The 19,615-nt window shown below is 41.2% G+C and overlaps 1 pseudogene; it reads right to left on the reverse strand.

Moving 5' to 3' along the window:
* The window catches only part of LOC132061254 (pentatricopeptide repeat-containing protein At2g16880-like), a 61,820-nt pseudogene extending 42,960 nt beyond the window's left edge, over nucleotides 1-18,860 (reverse strand).
* Between the last annotated feature and the right edge of the window lie 755 nt (nucleotides 18,861-19,615).

The following is a 19,615-nucleotide window of genomic DNA, read 5'->3' on the forward strand; positions in this document are numbered from 1 at the left end:
ATATTTCACTATTATTTTTAATAAAAGACCTTCCAAGGCTGCTATTAGGTTTTAACTGAAGAAAAACCTTTAACACTAAGAAAAAGAGGCTCGTCCAACATTTTTCATATCCTTCCCCACAATTACAATCTCCCACAGATTTCAGATAAAGGCTCGAAGGGTGAATGCTTTATGGAAGTTCTAATAAATGTTCGTCATCGAGGTAGGTTACAGTTTACTTGAGTTAGACTTTGATTAGTGAATTATATATACGTATAGAATTGATGGGAGAATTGTTACACCTCGAAAAAAATTTCGTTGATGCACAGTGAATAGAATAACAAAGGACACGAAGAGTACGGTATTGCAATAAGTAAGGAATGACATTTGATGACCTTAAGTCAGATTTCAAAGACATTCGATGTTAGACGAGAAAGTTGCCAAGAGAAGGCAATGCATACGATAAGTATCGGAAAGGATTTACGAGTAACGAGTTAATGATGATTTAATGATGCTTTAGAGAAGAGTTATAACGTCCCTTAGATTTTTAATGGGGTGATAAACAAGTGTCAAGAAGATTCCATAAGGATTGGAGATCAAACGAGTCGACGAGAACAAGTTCGGAATGACTGGGCATTATACAGCCAAACATACTAGCCGTATAAAACATACGGACCGTATGTTCAGCCGTATAATCAGCCCAGAATGACACCCCTATCTGGACCAAATCTACGTCCAGACATACGGTCAGTATAAATTATACGGACCATAATTTGGTCCATAGAATCTGGTCAGGACAGATTTGTGTATTTAACAAGGGACCAAGTCTTATTTCATTTCATTTCCCTCTTCACTCCACTTCTCTCTAGAAAATCTCTCTACATTTCTCCCATAAGATTTCAAGAGATATTGGTGTTCAACTTCATCAAACCAAGTGAATCAAGTATAAGAAACCCATTAAAGTTCATCCAAGACAAGAATCCAAGTGAAGGTGAAACTAGGGTTTGCTCCAAGCGAGGTGTTTGCACCCAAGGTTCATTCCTACACCATATAAGGTAAGGTTTATGATATTTCCATGTTGTTTAAGGTATTTGAAAGTTGAAACACTTGGATTGCAAAAGGATATAGAAATGAGTCATGAATGTGGGAATAGTGTCACTTTTGAGTAAATGTTTGGATTGAGTCACGATTCTTGATACATTATGATTATAATTATGTTATAAATGATATTAAGAACATGGAATAAACATTGTATATCAATGAACGAAATCGTGTGTTATGACCATGAATGTGATGATTGGAAGTGAATGGAGAAGTAAGGATAATGTAGGTGAATAAAGGCTATTGCTATGATGTTGTGAATGTTATTATTGATGTTTGAGAGTTGATATATGATATGGAGGAAGTCGTATAAATAAAGGAGATGCTGTCCAATTTTCTTTAGCTTTAGTCATGTATGCTAAGTCATCGATTTCCTAATGATAGTATAACTCTAATGAAGGTAAAAACGTGAGCATTGAAGGAGAATGTGCAAGTGATAGAATAGTTGAACGGAAAGGTATGTAAGGCTAACCCTTCTTTCATAAGGCATGATTCCTTGGTCCCTATTCTTCTATGAGCCTATGATATCCTCCAATGATTCTATCTCTAAAAAGCTACTAAGCTCATGATCCTCGATGTGTTATGATTGTGCTAAATTCCTTATACAAAATCCTCTAGGGATAGACATAATGAACGACGATGGTAATGATGTTAAAGATGCTTATGAGCATATATGTATATGTGCCTATGTATGGCTATTATGAAACCCCGAACTTATATGGCCGAGTAGAATATAGTAAATATGTGTATATATGTGTGTGTGTGTGTGTGTGTGTGTGTGTGTGTGTGTGATGCGCACGCACCACTACAAATGGGTACGGATAACCCTGAGCCTTGGTAGGACCAGGTATGTATGACACTGATCCTTGGCAAGGCCAGGTATGTGAAACACCGAACCTTCGTGGTCGGGTATGCTACGTAAACGCTATGTATTTGATATCAACATGAATACGAATATGCTATGAATACAAAAATGCTATGAATGTGAATACGTAGATGAATACGAGTATGAATGGAAATATGACTACGAATACGAAAATGGATATGTAAATGAGTACGGATACAACTACGGGTACGGATATGGATGTATGTACACGGATACGCAATAGAAATGGAATGTCCCTATGAAAAGCAAGTAAGTGTTATGACGATGATACTGTTATCTCCCATCCTATGTTATTTTCATATGTTGACTATTACGCTTTCATATTGATGTTAATTATGCTTTACATACTCAGTACATTCTTCGTACTGACGTCCTTTTGTTTGTGGGAAGGACGCCGTCGTCACCCCGCAGGGTGGAGACAGTGCTGATCCATAGCCTCATTATTCAGGGACTACATAGTAGAGCTCCATTTTATTTGGAGCTACAGCTTTTGGTACTTATTCTTTTGTGTACATAATTATGGGCACGACAGGGTCCTGTCCCGCCTATATGATATGACATATTCTTCTTAGAGGCTCGTATACATATGTATATGGATAGATGTGTTTGGCCTTGTCGGCCTATATTTTTGGGATATTATTTTGTTAGCCTCGTCGGCTTATGTACATTTATATGGGCATAGTTGCTAATGATGATATAAATGAATTGTTGCCCAATGGGATTAGTATGATGACGAATGAAAAAGTATGATTTAGCTATGTGGCTCACCTAGATGTAATGTGAAAGTATGTTAAGAGGTGCTCTAAAGTGGTTAAGCACCAAAAATGCCGTGCTTGGCACTGCAATTTGGGTCGTGACAAGAATGCATGATTAGGTGTTCGGACACGGAGCTTGGATGGATAAATTCTTAATATAATGGAAGTTTTGTGTATATATAGTAACTAGGTTAACAATGAGTACGTGATTGGGTATTAAGTTCTACACTTGTTGATGGTTATGCATTACGAATTAGGAAGCGATTATTTGACGTGGTTAAAAAGGGGTATTTCATTGTTTAGAGTAATTATTCCTAGGTATATTTGATTTTCACATTTGTTGTCAAGTAAATTTCAATATTCATAAGATTGTTCATTCTTGTTAATAAAGAGGATTGCATTGGGTGGATTAAAGGAAGGCATAACAGTGCTACGCTCGTCAAGGGCATAATTTATGACATTGTTTTCATTCATTGGAATCATTGCATATATTGCATGCGGGTACAAGGTAATGCATGGAGCAGAGAGTCTGAGTAAGCATCAGTTGCGCTATCCAACTTATGGCCGAGTTGGAGCAAGTATGTGGTACTGCGTGATAATCAAGCAATGGAGGTCATGTAAGGTTAAATGTATTTACATATATACAAAGGCATATTTGTCCAGAGGTGAGGATGGGGCCTTGAATGGACTCGAGTCCGAGGAGTGAATACGGATCGAGTGGTACATGAATGCCATGGGTCCCCTGCAGGTCATGACTACTAAGAAATGACATCATTTAGCATGTGTGTACAGCGTGTATTTGGTCCTCGCATCACATTTGCATTGCATTACACCTCATACTACCATACCGTTATAATTATGTGCCGTCAGTCTATCACATTGCATTATGCATCTCCTATAATTGTGTTGTATTGTGCGAGGTATTAGTGTAAGGGTGAATTATTATATGGTAGAGTTCTGCATTTAGTCTGATGGGCTTAGAGAGTTTTAATGGTTGGTGGAAGGGAGGTAAGTTCGCTTGGGTGAAATTATCTAGGATAGTAGTCTTGAGGGCGCACGTTGACTTATCTGTTTATCTTGTTGATTTTATATTGTGTTGCGTGAACTAATCTTAGTCGACCTATGATGCTTACCAGTTTGTGTGGTGTACTGATACTACTCTTGCTACATCCTTTTTGGGTGTAGACGTGTTGCAGGTTATAAGTTGAAGTTTCTCTTCGTGGATTTCTGGACATCTTCCTACAGCCTTGCTCATCTCATTCCAGGTAGAGGTTGTGTCATTTATTTTGTTTATCTTTGTGTAATAGGAGCTCTTGTATCTGTCTAGACTAGATTCCAGGAGTTTTTCAGCTTTCTTGTATCAGTAACAGAGTCAGTATGAGTATTCATTTTTAAATTTTTGATCATCAAGTATTTTGTTGTTAATAAAACTGGCTGAATTTTAGGTTGATTGCTAAGGGTTTGCCTAATAGATAGCAATATGGTAGGTGCCCGCACGACCCGTAAGTAGGGTCGTGACAGTTGGTATCAGAGCCTGGTTACCGGTCTCACAAGTACAAGAAAAATGTCCAGTAGAGTCTTGTGGAATGGTACGATGACGTCCGTACCCATCCGCAAGAGGCTATAGGACATCTAGAAGTTTCCCCTTCGTTCATTCTATTGTGCTACTCCCAATACGCCATCTCCTAGTTGAATCCAATTGGCATCTGGGTGATTCCAATTCTTATCTTGACGGGCTAATTGGTATCTGTCGATTCCAATTGGTATCTCTTTATAATGACTCAAGGAAGACCTTCCATGAGTAGTATGTGTTTTAAGTGTGTAAACAAATAGAAATTTCATTACCAGTATTAAGTGTTATAATTTTGTGTTTGTTTTAGGAAGGATAGCAAGTCGAAGGCACGTTCATACTCGTTAGACGAAATTCGTGTTAGTACGCACCAAGCAAACGAATGAGCCCCTGCGTGACCTAAGTTAGTGGGCACCAAAGATTCGTCCACTGACACTGTCGCATCGCAGCAGCGGTGGAAGAGCCGCTACAGCAGACTCGCCATAGCGGACAACTGTCTGCTATAGCGAACCCAAGCTTTTGCACAATCCCATTATAGCGAGACTGTCATCGCCATAGAGCAACTACCGCAGTGACCTCCGCATCTGTACCACAGACCAGTGACTTTCCCCCCTATTCCATGTTGTCCCAACCTATTCATTTAACAATGGAACTCAAGAAAAAGCCAATTTCAAATTAGGACCTGCATAAAAACATCCGCCCAACTAGGGAAATTATCTTACAAGCGCCCTTCAACCGGGGCACCCGTACCAAAACAACAAAAGATTTTTTTTTTTCCAAACAGACCAAAAATAAGAAATTGTCTTAATAACAAGCCCTGCAAGGGCAAGGGATAACCAAGCTAATATAAAGGGGGGGGGGGGGGGGAGGTCTCTAAGCCACTTCTCGGCTAGTCGCCTCGTTCTTTGCCGCCATCCGAGTTGCGGAGTCCCATTTCCGAGCCCGAACACACTTAGGAAGGAGAAGCGGGGACATCTCTGGTGATCACTGTTACACCTCTCGTTTTCGTCGTAGGAGAACCTATGGTTTCCTAATAGGGTATGCCTTTGGAATAGAGACCTGAGCCCGAGTTTTGGAGGTAGAAAGTGTCTTACCCGGTGTACAAAGGTACCAATAGGTATTCCTAACAGTTTGCAGGATTAGAAGTTGAACGAATCGAATCGACGTGATCTGAGCTGAATCTGAGAAAATCTACAGACACCAGTTATCGTCGATGAGTCGTCGACATGGTTGACGTATCATCATTGTGCGGTGTTGACAGGGTTTGGCAGCCTTGAATCTGCAGGCACAAGTCGACGGATCGTTGACACATCGACGGGTCGTCGACCCGCTCGTTAAACCGTACCGCTGGGGACTTTTTATTTCCAAGTATAAATATATGACCCACGACTTTATTTCTCATTTTCCTCCATTCCAAATCAGAGAAACCCTAGTATTTTCTCTCCCAACATTTTCCATCATTATTAGTGGAGATTTGGTAAGATCCGAGCCCCGTGAACCCGTGCTTGTCAAGAAGAAGGTTGTTTCTAGGGTTTTTTCAAGTTGGAAAGCTTAGGAAGTTGGAGTTGAAGTTGACCCTTGGAATCTTAGGCCTCTCAAGGTATGTAAATGATTTCTACTCTTGTATTTAAGTTAATTATCGAGGATTTTAGTGGTTTTAATCGAAGAGAGGGTATTTGTGGAAGTGATAAGTTGATGGAGGTTAAGATAGTGATTTGGGGCTATTTTAAGAGATGATTGGGAATAGATTTGAGTATATTTTTTATATATAAGTGTTGTTAGTGTTGTTGTGGTTGATGTTGGATTGAATGGGAAGTTGAAGGGCTGTTAAGCTTATAAGGGAAATATTGCCCATAATTTGTTAAGCTCTATTCGTATTTAGAATTATTAGTAAGCGAGGTAAATAGCCTAATTAAGGCCTACGTTATCTTGATTGTAGACTTACGAGCTCGAGGACTAGAAGTTGGGAGATTGGATATAGTTTGAGGTATGTTAAGGCTATCCCTTCTTTCTTTTGGCATGATCCTAACCAACAAGCAAGCAAACGAGCCTCCATATCACTCTACTCTTAGAAACATTAGGAGTACTTCAGTCTTTGTTGACTCTATACCCCGATTATGATTGTTCCTTATGTTCATGGGTCAAGTCTTATGTGCACTGTTATTCATGCATTACATTCATTTACATATATTCATATGCATATTGACCCGTGACTAGAAGGCATTATATACGCGTATATTATATGTATATGGGGTATGAGGGAAAAGCAGAAAGGCGTTATATACGCATTACCACCTGATCAGCTGGTACACAGTGATGATGATATTGATGATGGCCGCCGAGAGGCTGATGGGATATGAGATATGGATCAGGCTGAACGTTCCTTAGCACTATGACCTATATATATATATATGCATGAGCATGATTACCATTAAGAGTATGCATACTATGCACCCACAGAGGCATTATCAGTTATACCGATTTATGCAGATGCATATAGACACTAGTTCATACAGATTCATGCAGACAATAATTTCAGCTTATGCGTTTCGGATTTCATTCATGACTCTTACGTATATGTTGCTTCTATGCTTTACGTACTCAGTACATTATCTGTACTATCTCCCCGTTGCTCGAGGGGCTGCGTAGATGCCCGCAGGTTCAGGTAGATCGACAAGTGGTCCAGCTTAGTAGGACTTCTATCTAGCAGTGGTCAGTGCGCTCCGTTGATCCGGAGCTCCAGTATATTTTTGTATGCTTGCCTTTTTGAGATACATATGCACATGGGTATGACGGGGCCTTGTCCTGTCTTTTCTACAACTTTTATTCTAGTAGAGGTCTGTAGACAGATGTATGTCTCAGTTAGATGATGTAGCCTTGTCGGCTTCCATTCTTATGTGTATAGTATATGTAGCAGCTTAGTAACGGCTTGCACTGTTCTTTCAGCAAGTTTACATAAATACAGATTGTTCAGGTCGCCTATTTATGAGATCAGTTTAAGTCATTTATGGGCCCTTGATGTTCAGTAAGATTCAAATATGAGTATAGGGGTGTTTGGTCGCTAGAGGTCAGACACTCATCACGATTCATCATTTTGGGTCGTGATAGTCACCTTGGGATGATTCTTCTTCGGGACTAGGATCTTCAAAAGGCTTTTGACGCCCTTCCACATCCGCACGAACAGCTTGTCCCTAGCACGGTATTCTTCTTCTCCCAGTTCAAGTCCTCCCAGAGATCCACGTGGGCTAATGATCCAAAGGCGCCCTGCAAGGCATCCACACCGTCCCCCATCTTGGTCTGAGCATCCATGTAGCCCTTCATCTGATCAGGAGTTAAATAACCTGCACCGGCACCACCAGCAGCACTAGATGACCCAGCTTCCATGGAAGGCTGTACAAACCCCATCATGGCCTCCTTCACCGCCTCCATATCCGCCTCCATGCGCTACAAAGTACCCGGGGCCTGTGAATGACCACTCCCGTCGCCGCCCTGTTGTCTCTCATTGTCCTCATCATCATCCAACTCAACCCTCCTTTTCTTTCCCTTGCCTTGTGCTCTCTTCACCTTCAACGGGGCAAAAGGGACATCGCACTCCACATAGCGGTTGCTAGGATCCAAGGGCACCCTCGCATTTCGGCATAGGTGGGTAATTAGGGAGGGAAACATCAAGCTCGGGCCAGCCTTGGCCATGAAACCCTGCCACTCCTCAATCACCTGCACCCCCACATTCACGGGCACATCATCCAAAATACAAGCAACCACAAGGGCTTGGGGGTAGGTGACATCAGTAGTATTGATCGAAGGGCGAACCCGTCGGGCAACAAAGTTCAGCCACCTTCGAGCCTCGGGAGTAAAATGCTAACTCTTAATGGCAGACCGGGTAACACCCCATGTAGTCCTCCTTCTCTTGGACTCTTTCACTAACGTCGTCACCAACCAGGGCCCGTTCCCCTCATGGTCCTTGGCCCTAAACTCAGCCTGTGAAGGGTTGGGCAACCCATGAACAATGTTGATAGCTTCAGCACCAACCTTTATATTGATCCCTCTGATAGTGATCTCCGGCTCTGGGCCCGTCCAATCAATAGTAAGGAGTATGGCATAGAATTCCCTAACCCATTTGCAGTTAATATTCCCCGGCTCCTCGACCAGTGGACTCCAACCCATGTCGTGTAAGCGTTGGTAAAATTCCAGGGCTAGCTCCTCTATCTGGTCTATAATAAAGGCCCTCTTATGGAGCAGAACCTTGGTTTGCTGCTCCATGAAACGCCTCTTGAAAGCATGAGAGGCGAACTTAACACACGCGGGGCAGTTTATGGTAGTGGTTGTTGTTGTTGTTGTGGATTCAGCATAGCAAAATGAGAGAGTTAGCCTTTAAAGGGAAGATTGAGTTAGAATAATGTGGCACATAGATTAGACAGTGGTAGGGCATGCATGATTAGGCATTAAGAGTTTCTGCCTCAGGCAGCTTTGCTGCGGCGGTGGAAGTACCCCTGTAGCGAAGCCGCCATAGTAGTAAATGGACCGCTACAGCGGACAAGGCTCCGCCATGGCATTTCCTTTCTCGCTATAGCGGGCTCGCTATAGCGAGAAGGTGTCCGCTACAGCGGACATCTTCCAAAGGGAATGATCCGCTCCCAGTGACAGTCCATCGCTATAGAGGTACCGCTGTAGTGAAGGAGGGTCCGCCCTAGCGGACCTGTCTTCTCCAGCGAGAGAACCCTCCTACCCAACTTTTAGAAAACCCAGAATTTCATCGTAGTTTCCATATTTTGGCAAGGATCAAGTATTATGGTAGCATGTATGACTTTTGCAACCTATAACATCCTATTTCAACTACAATGAGCCCCAAAATTTTGAGCAAGAACATAAAAAATTGCACCTCTACCAAACCACCCCACCCCAACATAAACCACCCCATTTTAAGAAGATCTTTAGTTTATAGTGATGTTAGGATAGCGTGAACGACGAAATAACCTTCCATGACCCAAGAACTTCCCACCCTAAGAAAACAAAACCCTTGCTCAAGGACCAAAAATTCTGCTATAATCTAGAAACTTAGGCATGGAAATTTCGAAATAGAAGGCCATAACCAAGTTGTAGGACAATGAAAGAGAGCACATACCCTGAAATAGTGAGAGATCTGTAAGTTATCCACAAAAATGAGCCCTGGGTACAGAGAGATTCTTCCTTTTTTCATTAGTATGTGAGTGGTGTAATGATAATGGAGGGGGTAAAGTATTTAAAAGGGGAGTGGGGAGGGAGTTGAGAGGTCTAAGAAGTTGAATAGAGGGAGACAAATTCGTGGGGGGGAGGGGGAGTTTTTCGGTTATGGAAGAGGAATGAGGGGTGAATTGATTCACCCCATGCTTTTAAAATCTGCCCGAGTACCGCTGCGGGGGTGGATTTGTCGCTGTAGCGGGCTGCACTTTATGACCCCTTTGTAATTTTTCCCTTTTCGTGACGGTAGCTCGAAATACTATCTCCTATAGTGTAAGGGCTAGGAGCGTGACCATTACCCCACCCCCATACCGTTCGGGGAAGAACGGTGGTTTAATTGGTATCTGGTGTAATGAGCCGCTCGGTCGTTATTTAATGCTTCGCGAACCCATGCCCAATCTAGACCTACAATCTTAAATGGTAGGCCCCACGCGGTGTTTAAATGATTAATAGTGGGAAAAAATCAGTTTCGGAAAGAGTTAAAAATCGTGGGCCCGGGCAGAAGTCGGTCCGCTAAAGCGGCCAGAGTACCGCCACAGCGGTCTCGCTATAACGAACAAGACGTCCGCTGCGGTGGACGTCACGGACCAGTGGACGCATTTTTCTATACTCAGTTTTATATTTCACCCTCATTTTTAATAAAAGACCTTCCACGACTGCTATTAGGTTTTACTTAAAGAAAAACCCTTGACACTAAGAAAAAGAGGCTCATCCATCATTCTTCATAGCCTTCACCACAATTACCATCTCCCGCGGATTTCGGATAAAGGCTAGAAGGGTGAATGCTTCATGGAAATTCAAATAACTATTCGTCATCGAGGTAGGTTACGGTTTACTTGAGTTAGACTTTGATTAGTGAATCGTATATACGTATAGAATTGACGGGAGAATGCATGATTAGGTCTTCGGACACAGAGCTTGGATGGATAAATTCTTAATCTAATGGAAGTTTTGTGTATATATAGTAACTAGGTTAACAATGAGTACGTGATTGGGTATTAAGTTCTACACTTGTTGATGGTTGTGCGTTACGGATTAGGAAGCGATTATTTGACGTGGTCTTTCTTCTCCGTGAACGCTAAGAAAGAACTAGATGATTGAACACCAGAATTTTTTTGATTTTCCCCGGAATTCAACCAAACACTCGGAACCCACCTGAAACTCCCCGGACACGCACCAAATATGCAAACTAACTATAGATGACGCTCCAAATTAACCCGGACCCTTAGAATTCCCAACGTAGATCATTTTGACCTAGTCAACCCCCAAAACCTAAAAGATAAATTTGCAACCAAAGACTCAAAATGCTCCGGAGTGCCTCGGGAATCGAACCAATCATCCCACAAAGTTATAAATGACTCTCTAAACATCATGGAATTGACGAAATTTCCAAATGAGTTTGTTTACCTAAAAGTCAACTATTGGTCAACAATTTTTCACTCTAAGCCACAAAGTCCCTCAAAGCTAATCCGAATTGCTTGGGGAACCATGCTACCCATCCCTATAAGCCAAACAAGCTCTAATGGAACTAGGGGAAGGGTCAACAGGGGTAAAAGGGTCGAAAGGTCTAAACGGCCAAACGGGTCGTTATAACAACAAATCCATAGCATCGTTTAGTAAATCCATGGTATCAGAGCCAGTCCATCTCTTTCGGAGAGAGGAGCAGTTTAGTAAAAATATGTCTGAGTCGTTACCATCTGCGTCCAACCCTTGTAAGTCCTTAGCAAAAATAAATATGTCTCCTACTCGTATAAAACCCTTTCTTGCAAATATGACTACCTTTATGAAGTTGATATTTTACCTGATGAAAACAAAGTGTCTCCCACCGACCTACTCCTCATAAACCCATATTCTGCTTTTGCTAAAAAAACATGTTCCCCGTGGTCACAAATCCGTTCCCTGGTCCAACCAAAGCCCAAAGAAGCTAAAGAATATATTGGTGCCTCAAAACTTGACCAAAGACCCTATTGTAGCAACTCAAGAGGAACAATTCATCACTATGCTGCTTCCAGATGATTTTTCTAGACAGTGGAAAAATCATGGTTTCACCCATATCCATTTTGGCGCTGTTAGAATTGCATTAACATATCATGGAAGAAAAGGCCAACCAATTGTAGCTCGCCTTGCCCTTCTTGATACCAGATATAATGAGTACCAACATGTGAATTTGGGTACTACAGAAGTCACTCTAAATGTTGGGACAGTTTTTGTCACTATATTTTCAAATTTTAACATGTCCCTGTATGATCCGTATATAACGGAGGCTTTAAAGCTCCAAGTCCAAATTCAAGGTGCTCCACAAGCTAAAAATGCTATTCAGGCTACTTTACACTACCAAATAGCTTGGCGAGTTCGTAATCATGTTATGGATCTCTCTCTTCCAAAGGAGAAAATGCTTTGCTCTTAAAAGTAGATGCCACCAACGAACTACCACGTGCACCCAAATCCCAAAATGCTTCTCTAGAGAAGAACTTATCAAAGTCCTTCCGCATACATGGGTCATGAATTATGAAAAGATGAGAGAACCCGTTGAACCTTTCCAATCCTCTGAACCCACTTTTTCCAAAAAACCCGATAAAACAGTTGCCATAAGCTTTGACCACTCTCACCTTAAAAAACCCAACAAAACAACCTTCTCTTTCTAGACGTACCAACCCACTTATAACCAAGCACACCAAGATGACCCTGAAACATTCGCTTACCATCTCCCAAGTATCATGAGCAAACATGACTGGATAAAGCAGTTCGATAATGAAGGTCATGAAGTATGGTGGTTCAAATGTCCTTTCACGGGACACTGCCATGCGATATCCAATGTGATTGTCAAGAATGTCTTGACGATGAAATTGAATGGGATGAACATCATACAAGAAGAGCCAAATCAAAGAAAAAAAGGGGAAACTCTGAAAGAGAGTTTCGAACAAGGTATGAAGAAAGAGACTCATCTATCGGTTCACTGAGCCGTCCAGGAAAATATGAATTCCTTGTTTCGTACAAACCCCAAAACTAGCCACCTCTCCCTAACCAAAATTTACATCACAAACCTTCGAACCCAGATCTCAAAGCCGAAATATTCATGATGAACCCCTCAAGCTCCAGTCACACCCCTGAATTTCCTTCACAACAACCTTTTGAGAAGGATGGTGCAAGCCATGCCCCAAAAATTCCAAGGCAAATTGTTGTGTTGCCCACAAGAGAAAAGCCACCAACAAGTGAAGTGGAAGCGACAATCAATTGGCAATTCAAAAATGCCATTTGCCAAAACAAAGTGTTAACTAATATTAGCACTTCCATCAGAAATGTTGCTCACACACAGAATAAGATGATGAGCAGGGTGGAGACAATTGAGAAAAAGGTGGAACAAGCATCTTCTCAGCATGCTGGACTGATCAAAGCCCTGGAATTGCGAATGACAAACATGCAGTATGAGATTTGTCCACTAGGCACTTCCCTTTTCCATTTCTTTAACCAACAACAAAAGAAAATGGCTGACCTTAAAGAACAAATACAGCTACTGAGATATGGTCACCTTGAACCGTAAAAAACACAAAGCTGCCCATCAAAACCCACCTTTTTCCCCATGTCCTCACAAACATACTCACCACCAAAGCTTGACCATTCTTTCACTATGTTCCCATCCACAAAATGAGACCCTATGCCTTTTGCCCAAAAACAAAACAATGAACCTGAGTTTGACATTGCAAAAATGGTCTGGGAAAGGAAAGACTCTATGGCGGCCCAAAAGCAGTCCAACCGGAAGAAAGAACTCGGGGAAGGTTCAAAAGAACCCGAGCTGGAAAACTTGATGATCTCAGCCCATAATATTCCAAACCTCTACGTGGCCCAACCCACAAATGATGTAGAGGAGGATGATACCCTAGGATCCAGTGACCAAGATTCATATGATACTGATCCTACAGAAGCAAACGTTGAGACAAGCGAAGATTCCTCAGTTGACTCTTCGGAAGAAAATAACACACCAATATTCATGAATCAACCCATAGAACCAAAAATCTCTGAAGTAGATGATGATCGTGACGGGATGACAGATGAGCCAATTCCAGAAAGAAGGCCAGAACCAACAACAGCAAAATTCGTTGGGACTGGATTCCATACTTTCAGTCTGGATGATATCAAAGTATCAAGATGGAAACAAAGGATCCAAGATTTCTTCACTTGGATGGTGACAAAGAATCTTGTCGAACGGGAAAAGTATATGATCCTGTCAGAATTCACTTCAAGGTTCTCCGAAATTCTCAGAGACTGGTGGAATTCACTTGGGACACAAGACAAAAATATGTTTCTCATATCCCAAGACTTTGCTTAGAACATCAAAATACTCCAAGAGGTATTTTGTAGAGATACCGGCCAAAGGCAAGAAAAACTAAGGAGACAGTTCTTCGAAATGAAATGCGTAGCATTTGACAGAGATGTCATCGATATCCATTTTCAGAAGATGGCTAAAATGTTCTTTGAGTTAGGCGGAGAAGCTAGTCTCAAGCAAGCTTTTGTTTCATCACTTCCAAATATGTTAGCAAGCAGGACCACGATGATCGTTGAGGAGAAGTTTCAATCAATAACGATCCCACCGGTCGGCTACATTAGGCAAGCAATATTTCTAGCGTTGGATGATATCTGCACAAAGAGATCTATTTTGAAGCAGATCATACGAAACAATCCAGCCCTTGATAAAGCTTGCGAAAAGTCTGACCTAATTACTGGGTCAAGCTGTTCGTGCCATGTCCCCAGACGAAAGGGAAGGTTCAAGCGATTAAAATGGCCAAGGCCTTCAGGAGAAGGATCCCAGTTCAGGAGGCGCACAAAATATTTCAGGAGGAGGAGCCCAGGCAAGTCCCGAAAAAATGATAGATGTTTCATCTGCAATAAGATTAGGCATTATGCAAAAAATTATCCCCAATCTAGAAGGTCGATCAAGCTTCTTACTAAAATAGAGGACTACACTGGTATCCATCTAGATGAAGATGGCGATCTTGAATCTGTTCTCTCATTAGAAGACGAACCCACAGAGAAAACCCTCTTTTCCATGGATGTATACGAAGAATATGGCGAAGAATATTACCAGATTTCAGAACCAGAGGGAAAGGCTCAAGAAGATATCAACAGCATCATGGTGATCCCGCAAGTCCGGCTTAAAGTTTGTCCTAACCACCACAGTCATCACAAAGAATCCAATCACAATTGAATTCTTCCCAGGGTTAAAGTTTCGAACAAAGCTGATTGGATCAGATGTCCCAGGAAAAGATCTCACTGTCGGATTTGACATCTTCAGCAACTTAAAGATCGGCTCCGATCAAAGACCATGGAATAACGTTCAAGAAACAATTCAAGCCATATACAGATGTTTTACGATTATTCCAAATAACTGATGCTGAACAGATCAAGGAAATAGAAAAGCAGTTGGTGGAGCATTCATGTGCGAATTCTCACAAGGAGTTTATGTGAAAATGCAAAAAGCCTCTATTGCCAAATGAGGAGTTTTTCATTAAACTCCCCTTCAAGAAGAATGAAAGCATTAATCCAACGAAGGCAAGTCACTCCGGCATGAATCCAGATCATCTTCAACTTGCGAAAAGGGAATGCGAAGAGCTCTTGGAGTTTGGACTTATCAAGCCCTCTAATTCGCAATGGGCATGCGAGGCGTTCTATGTCAATAAACGGGCGGAACAAACAAGAGGTAAACTCAGATTAGTCATAAACTATCAACCTCTTAACTATTTCCTCCAAGATGATAAATTCCCTATCCCAAATAAACTTACCCTTTTTTCACACTTAGCCAAAGCTAAATACTTTTCCAAGTTTGACCTTAAATTGGGGTTTTGGCAATTGGGAATACACCCAGAAGATAGACCAAAAACAGGGTTTTGTATACCCGATCACCACTTTCAATGGAAGGTCATGCCCTTTGGGTTGAAAACGGCACCCTCATTGTTCCAAAAGGCCATGATAAAATTATTTCAACCTATCCTCCATACATCACTAGTCTACATTAATGACATCTTACTCTTTAGTAATACTATGGAAGAACACCTCACGTTGCTGCAACAATTCCATGACCTAGTGGAGAAAAATGGAATCATGCTCTCACAGAAAAAGATGATTCTTGCTAGGAAGGAGATTGATTTTCTGGGGATGCATTTTGTTCATGGAGCATACAGCCCAGGGCCACATATTTGTCAAGAACTGCTCAAATTCCCAGACACCAATTTTACAACGAAGCAGCTCCAACAGTTTTTAGGTGTGATTAATTATGTTAGAGATTTTATCCCTAATGTCTCTACATACATTGCTCCACTTACAAAAATGCTCAAGAAGAATGCCCTGTGTTGGGGAAAGGAACAGATGAAGCAGTTCAGAAGATAAAAGAAATCTCAAAAGAGGTCAAAGCCCTCCATATTCCATCAGACGGGAAAAAGATATTGCAGACAGATGCCAGCAAGCATATTAGAGTGCGGTACTTTTTGAAGTTGAAGATGGCCAATGGAAAATATGCGAATATGCCAGTGGAAAGTTCAAAGATGCTGAACAACATTACCATTCTACATTCAAAGAAATTCTTACCGTGAAGAATGGGATTAAAAAGTTTAATTTCTTTTTAATTCACACAGAGTTTCTTATCGAGATGGATATGAAGGCTTTCCCAAAGATGATCCAGATAAATCCAAAGATTATCCCAAATTCACAGATTCTCAGATGGGCACAATGGTTCTCCCCTTACAAATTCCAAGTAAAGCATCTCAAAGGGAAGGATAATATTCTAGCGGATTTCCTATCCAGGCCAAATGAGTTTTCAAAGAGATTTCAAGCCAAGCTACAGAAGAGGCTAACTAGCAACATTTTCATGCTTACAAGCTCATCGAGCTAGTTCATCCGAATAGCATCATCCGCCGAATTCTTCACAAGTTTGTGGACCCATTTGATCCATCCATCCTTACAGAAAGAAGGACTTTCTATGAGCTTCTAGTTTTCAGAAAATATGGAGGATCCATCCTTAAGACATTCGGAGTCAATCCAGAATACCCATTCTATCACATATTCATAGCAATGCACAATAATTTTCCACAGGAGCTATTATGGTTTTTCTGGTACTTATGTCACCAGTATTATATTTTCATGGAATTCAAGTACGACATGTTCCGATGTTTTAACAGGATCGAACCTGCTCTCAAAAAGTTTCTGCAATGGTTCAAACCACGAAGATATTGGGTTCAATGTTTCCAAGACTCCTATGTAGCAAAAGTGTTCATGTTACATCGACCGATAAAGATTATTGATGGGAAGGTCTATGCTCAACCAGATATTTCACTATGGTGGGAATTCCCCGTCTCTGTCTTGTCCTTAAAAGATGAATACAGCGAAGCACAGAGAATTATTTTCTAGCAAAATAAGTGTATCCCAAAGGAGATATGGCCGAAAGAATGGGCTCGATGGAATTACACTGATGACCATCCCCATTGGGAAAGAGTTCGAGAAGCAGCAAAGGAGTACCACGTGCCGTATGAAATAATCAGAGATGAAGTCACTCAGGATATCACAAAGATAAGGTTGGATTTTCCATCTCAAGACTCAACAAAAATAGATCCAAAGATGACAGGGCCATCCAACAGGAAATGCTACTACACAAGGTCGCGAAAAAGATGTCTGGAAAACAAAGAAAAATTCAAGCAAAAACATGGACCAGAATGGTAGATAGAGGAAGGATACACAACTCCGCTGTCGACTCCATCAAGCACCACTCCGTCGAATAAAGCTTACTGACGTGCTTACAAGAAAGACAAAAGCGGACCCCATGGTCACATGCTTGCACATGGTTGTCATGCTTTGAATAATGTTCCCCTCGTTTTACTAGGCTTGTTTTATTAGGTGTGTTTTATTAGGCTATCTTATTAGGCTCGTTTTATCAGGCTTGTTTTATTAGGCTGTCTTATTAGGCTTGTTTTATCAGGCTTGTTTTATTAGGCTGTCTTATTAGGCTCGTTTTATTAGGCTTGTTTTATTAGGCCCTTCACATGTCTAGCGGGGCCCGTGTGCCATGTAAGATAAGTCTTGTGGAAGCCTCCAACTCCTATAAATAGGAGGCTATGTAATAGTTAGAGGCATCAAACAATCTCCCTGTAAATTTTTCGATATCAATAAAATGTTTGCTTTCTAAATTTCTCTTGTTCTTCTCTTTAAAAGGCATGGCAAAGCTGATCCTAAGTTAGTATAGGGTTAGGAAATATTGAGCAAGCTAAGCTTGCTACAAGTACAATAGTTTTCCGAAGCTTTGACGATGTCCGTACGTAGTAGTGTGAAAGTTTTTCTGAGTTGAGTAGCTTGGCTAGGAAGCCAGCCCATTTTGTAGGAAAAACTTTCATATCTATGATCTTTCAAATTGTCCGACTAACTTGACAAGCCATCCTTCGGGTTGTTGAAGTCAGGTTTGTGGCAAGCCGTCCTTCGGGATGTTGAAGCCCAGTCCTACTATGTAAGAAAACTATTGTGCTTGCAGTTTGGCTGTCTTGCTTGGTGTTTCCCCGCCCTCTACACATGGCAAGTTGTCCTTCGGGATGTTGAAGCCCAGTCCTACTATGTAAGAAAACTATTGTGCTTGCGGTTTGGCTGTCTTGCTTGGTGTTTCCCCGCCCTCTACACACCCATGGTATCACCTACCTTTCTTGCACAACCCATCCAATATAGTATTATAACTCACATTATCTGGCACACATCCAAACTCAACACTCATCCTATCCATTAATCGTTTCCCCTCGCTATACTTACAAACCAAGCAGTACCCTCTAATATAAATATTAAAAGTTTTCGTATTTGACACAAAAACAAGCTTCGAACATCATTAAACAACTCATTACACAATTTCACAGAGTGAGTAGAAGGTCACTTTACCAATGCATTAATCAAAGTATTGAACGTCAGAAACTTGGGACAAATGCATAAACTCTTCATTTTCTTGAAAGCCTGAAGTGCAAGATGGGGTTTCCCACATTGGCAATAAGCACCAATAGCAGTATCTAAAAAGGCAGTTGAGGGAACAACAAAAAGGGGTGAAAGAGATGACAATCAAGGACATGTTGAGGGTGATCAGATGGTATAAAAGAGAGGAGAAGTGAACGAACGAGTTGAAATCGTTAACGAGAGAAGAGGGAGGATAAAATGGGGAGGAGGAGGTGAGGGGGAGGGGGAGGGGGAGGGTGGTGAAAGAAGGGATGTATATGTGGGATAATTAGAAGAAGGAGAATAGGGTGGTATGGTGGCAGGTGAGGGTCGGGAAAGAGAGAATGGAGTGGATGATGGGTGCAGTGAGGTGAGGAAGAAAATATTGGAGGGATGATTTGGGGAGGGATTAGTTGAGAAGGTTTTAATAGAGGGTATCTTGGAGTTGGGATACTCATTGGTGGTGTTTGGTTTTGGGGTTTTACAGAGACACAAGTGCGTTGAGTTGTTGGGGAAGAAGGGTTGTCTTCTTGTATTGTTTTAGGTTGCTTTGCATTTTGTATCCTCACGTGTGCTCTTTTTTTTTTAACGGAAAAGGGCTAAATATACCGTTGAAAATAATTTAATATGAGATAATTTCAATAATAGACAGTCCAACATAAAATATTACATTAACGTAGCCATATTTTTAAATTACATATGCATAGCTAACTTTTTGTGCAGCAGTGTTTGTACATACAATATACAACATTATACACTTACTGAAGACAATGTATAAACCTTGTTTAAAGGTGTATAATAATGTATAAAAGGGCCATATTGGATAATATTTGAAATGTGGGCCATTTCAGGTAAATTATTTCTCCAAGTAGACGCAGAGTGTTATTTTCCCTTTAATTATATCGCTCGTTTGAGTTTCATTCCAAATTAATCCCTCCGGTTATACTTTCGATACAACATTTCCCTTCCCATTATGCTTGGACACAATTTAATTCTTAGCTTGTCACGTGTATCTCCGTCAAAATTAGAGTCCGTCAAAATATTTGATACTCAGGGGTAGTGTGGCACGCGGAGTAAGTTATTCCGAGATTATAGTTCTGGAATTATTATTTCTAAACTAATCTATTCCACCTAGGAGGTAAGATAATGCTCCTTCCT

This window comes from Lycium ferocissimum, chromosome 6 (genome assembly GCF_029784015.1).
Source record: "Lycium ferocissimum isolate CSIRO_LF1 chromosome 6, AGI_CSIRO_Lferr_CH_V1, whole genome shotgun sequence".
Classification (NCBI taxonomy): domain Eukaryota; kingdom Viridiplantae; phylum Streptophyta; class Magnoliopsida; order Solanales; family Solanaceae; genus Lycium; species Lycium ferocissimum.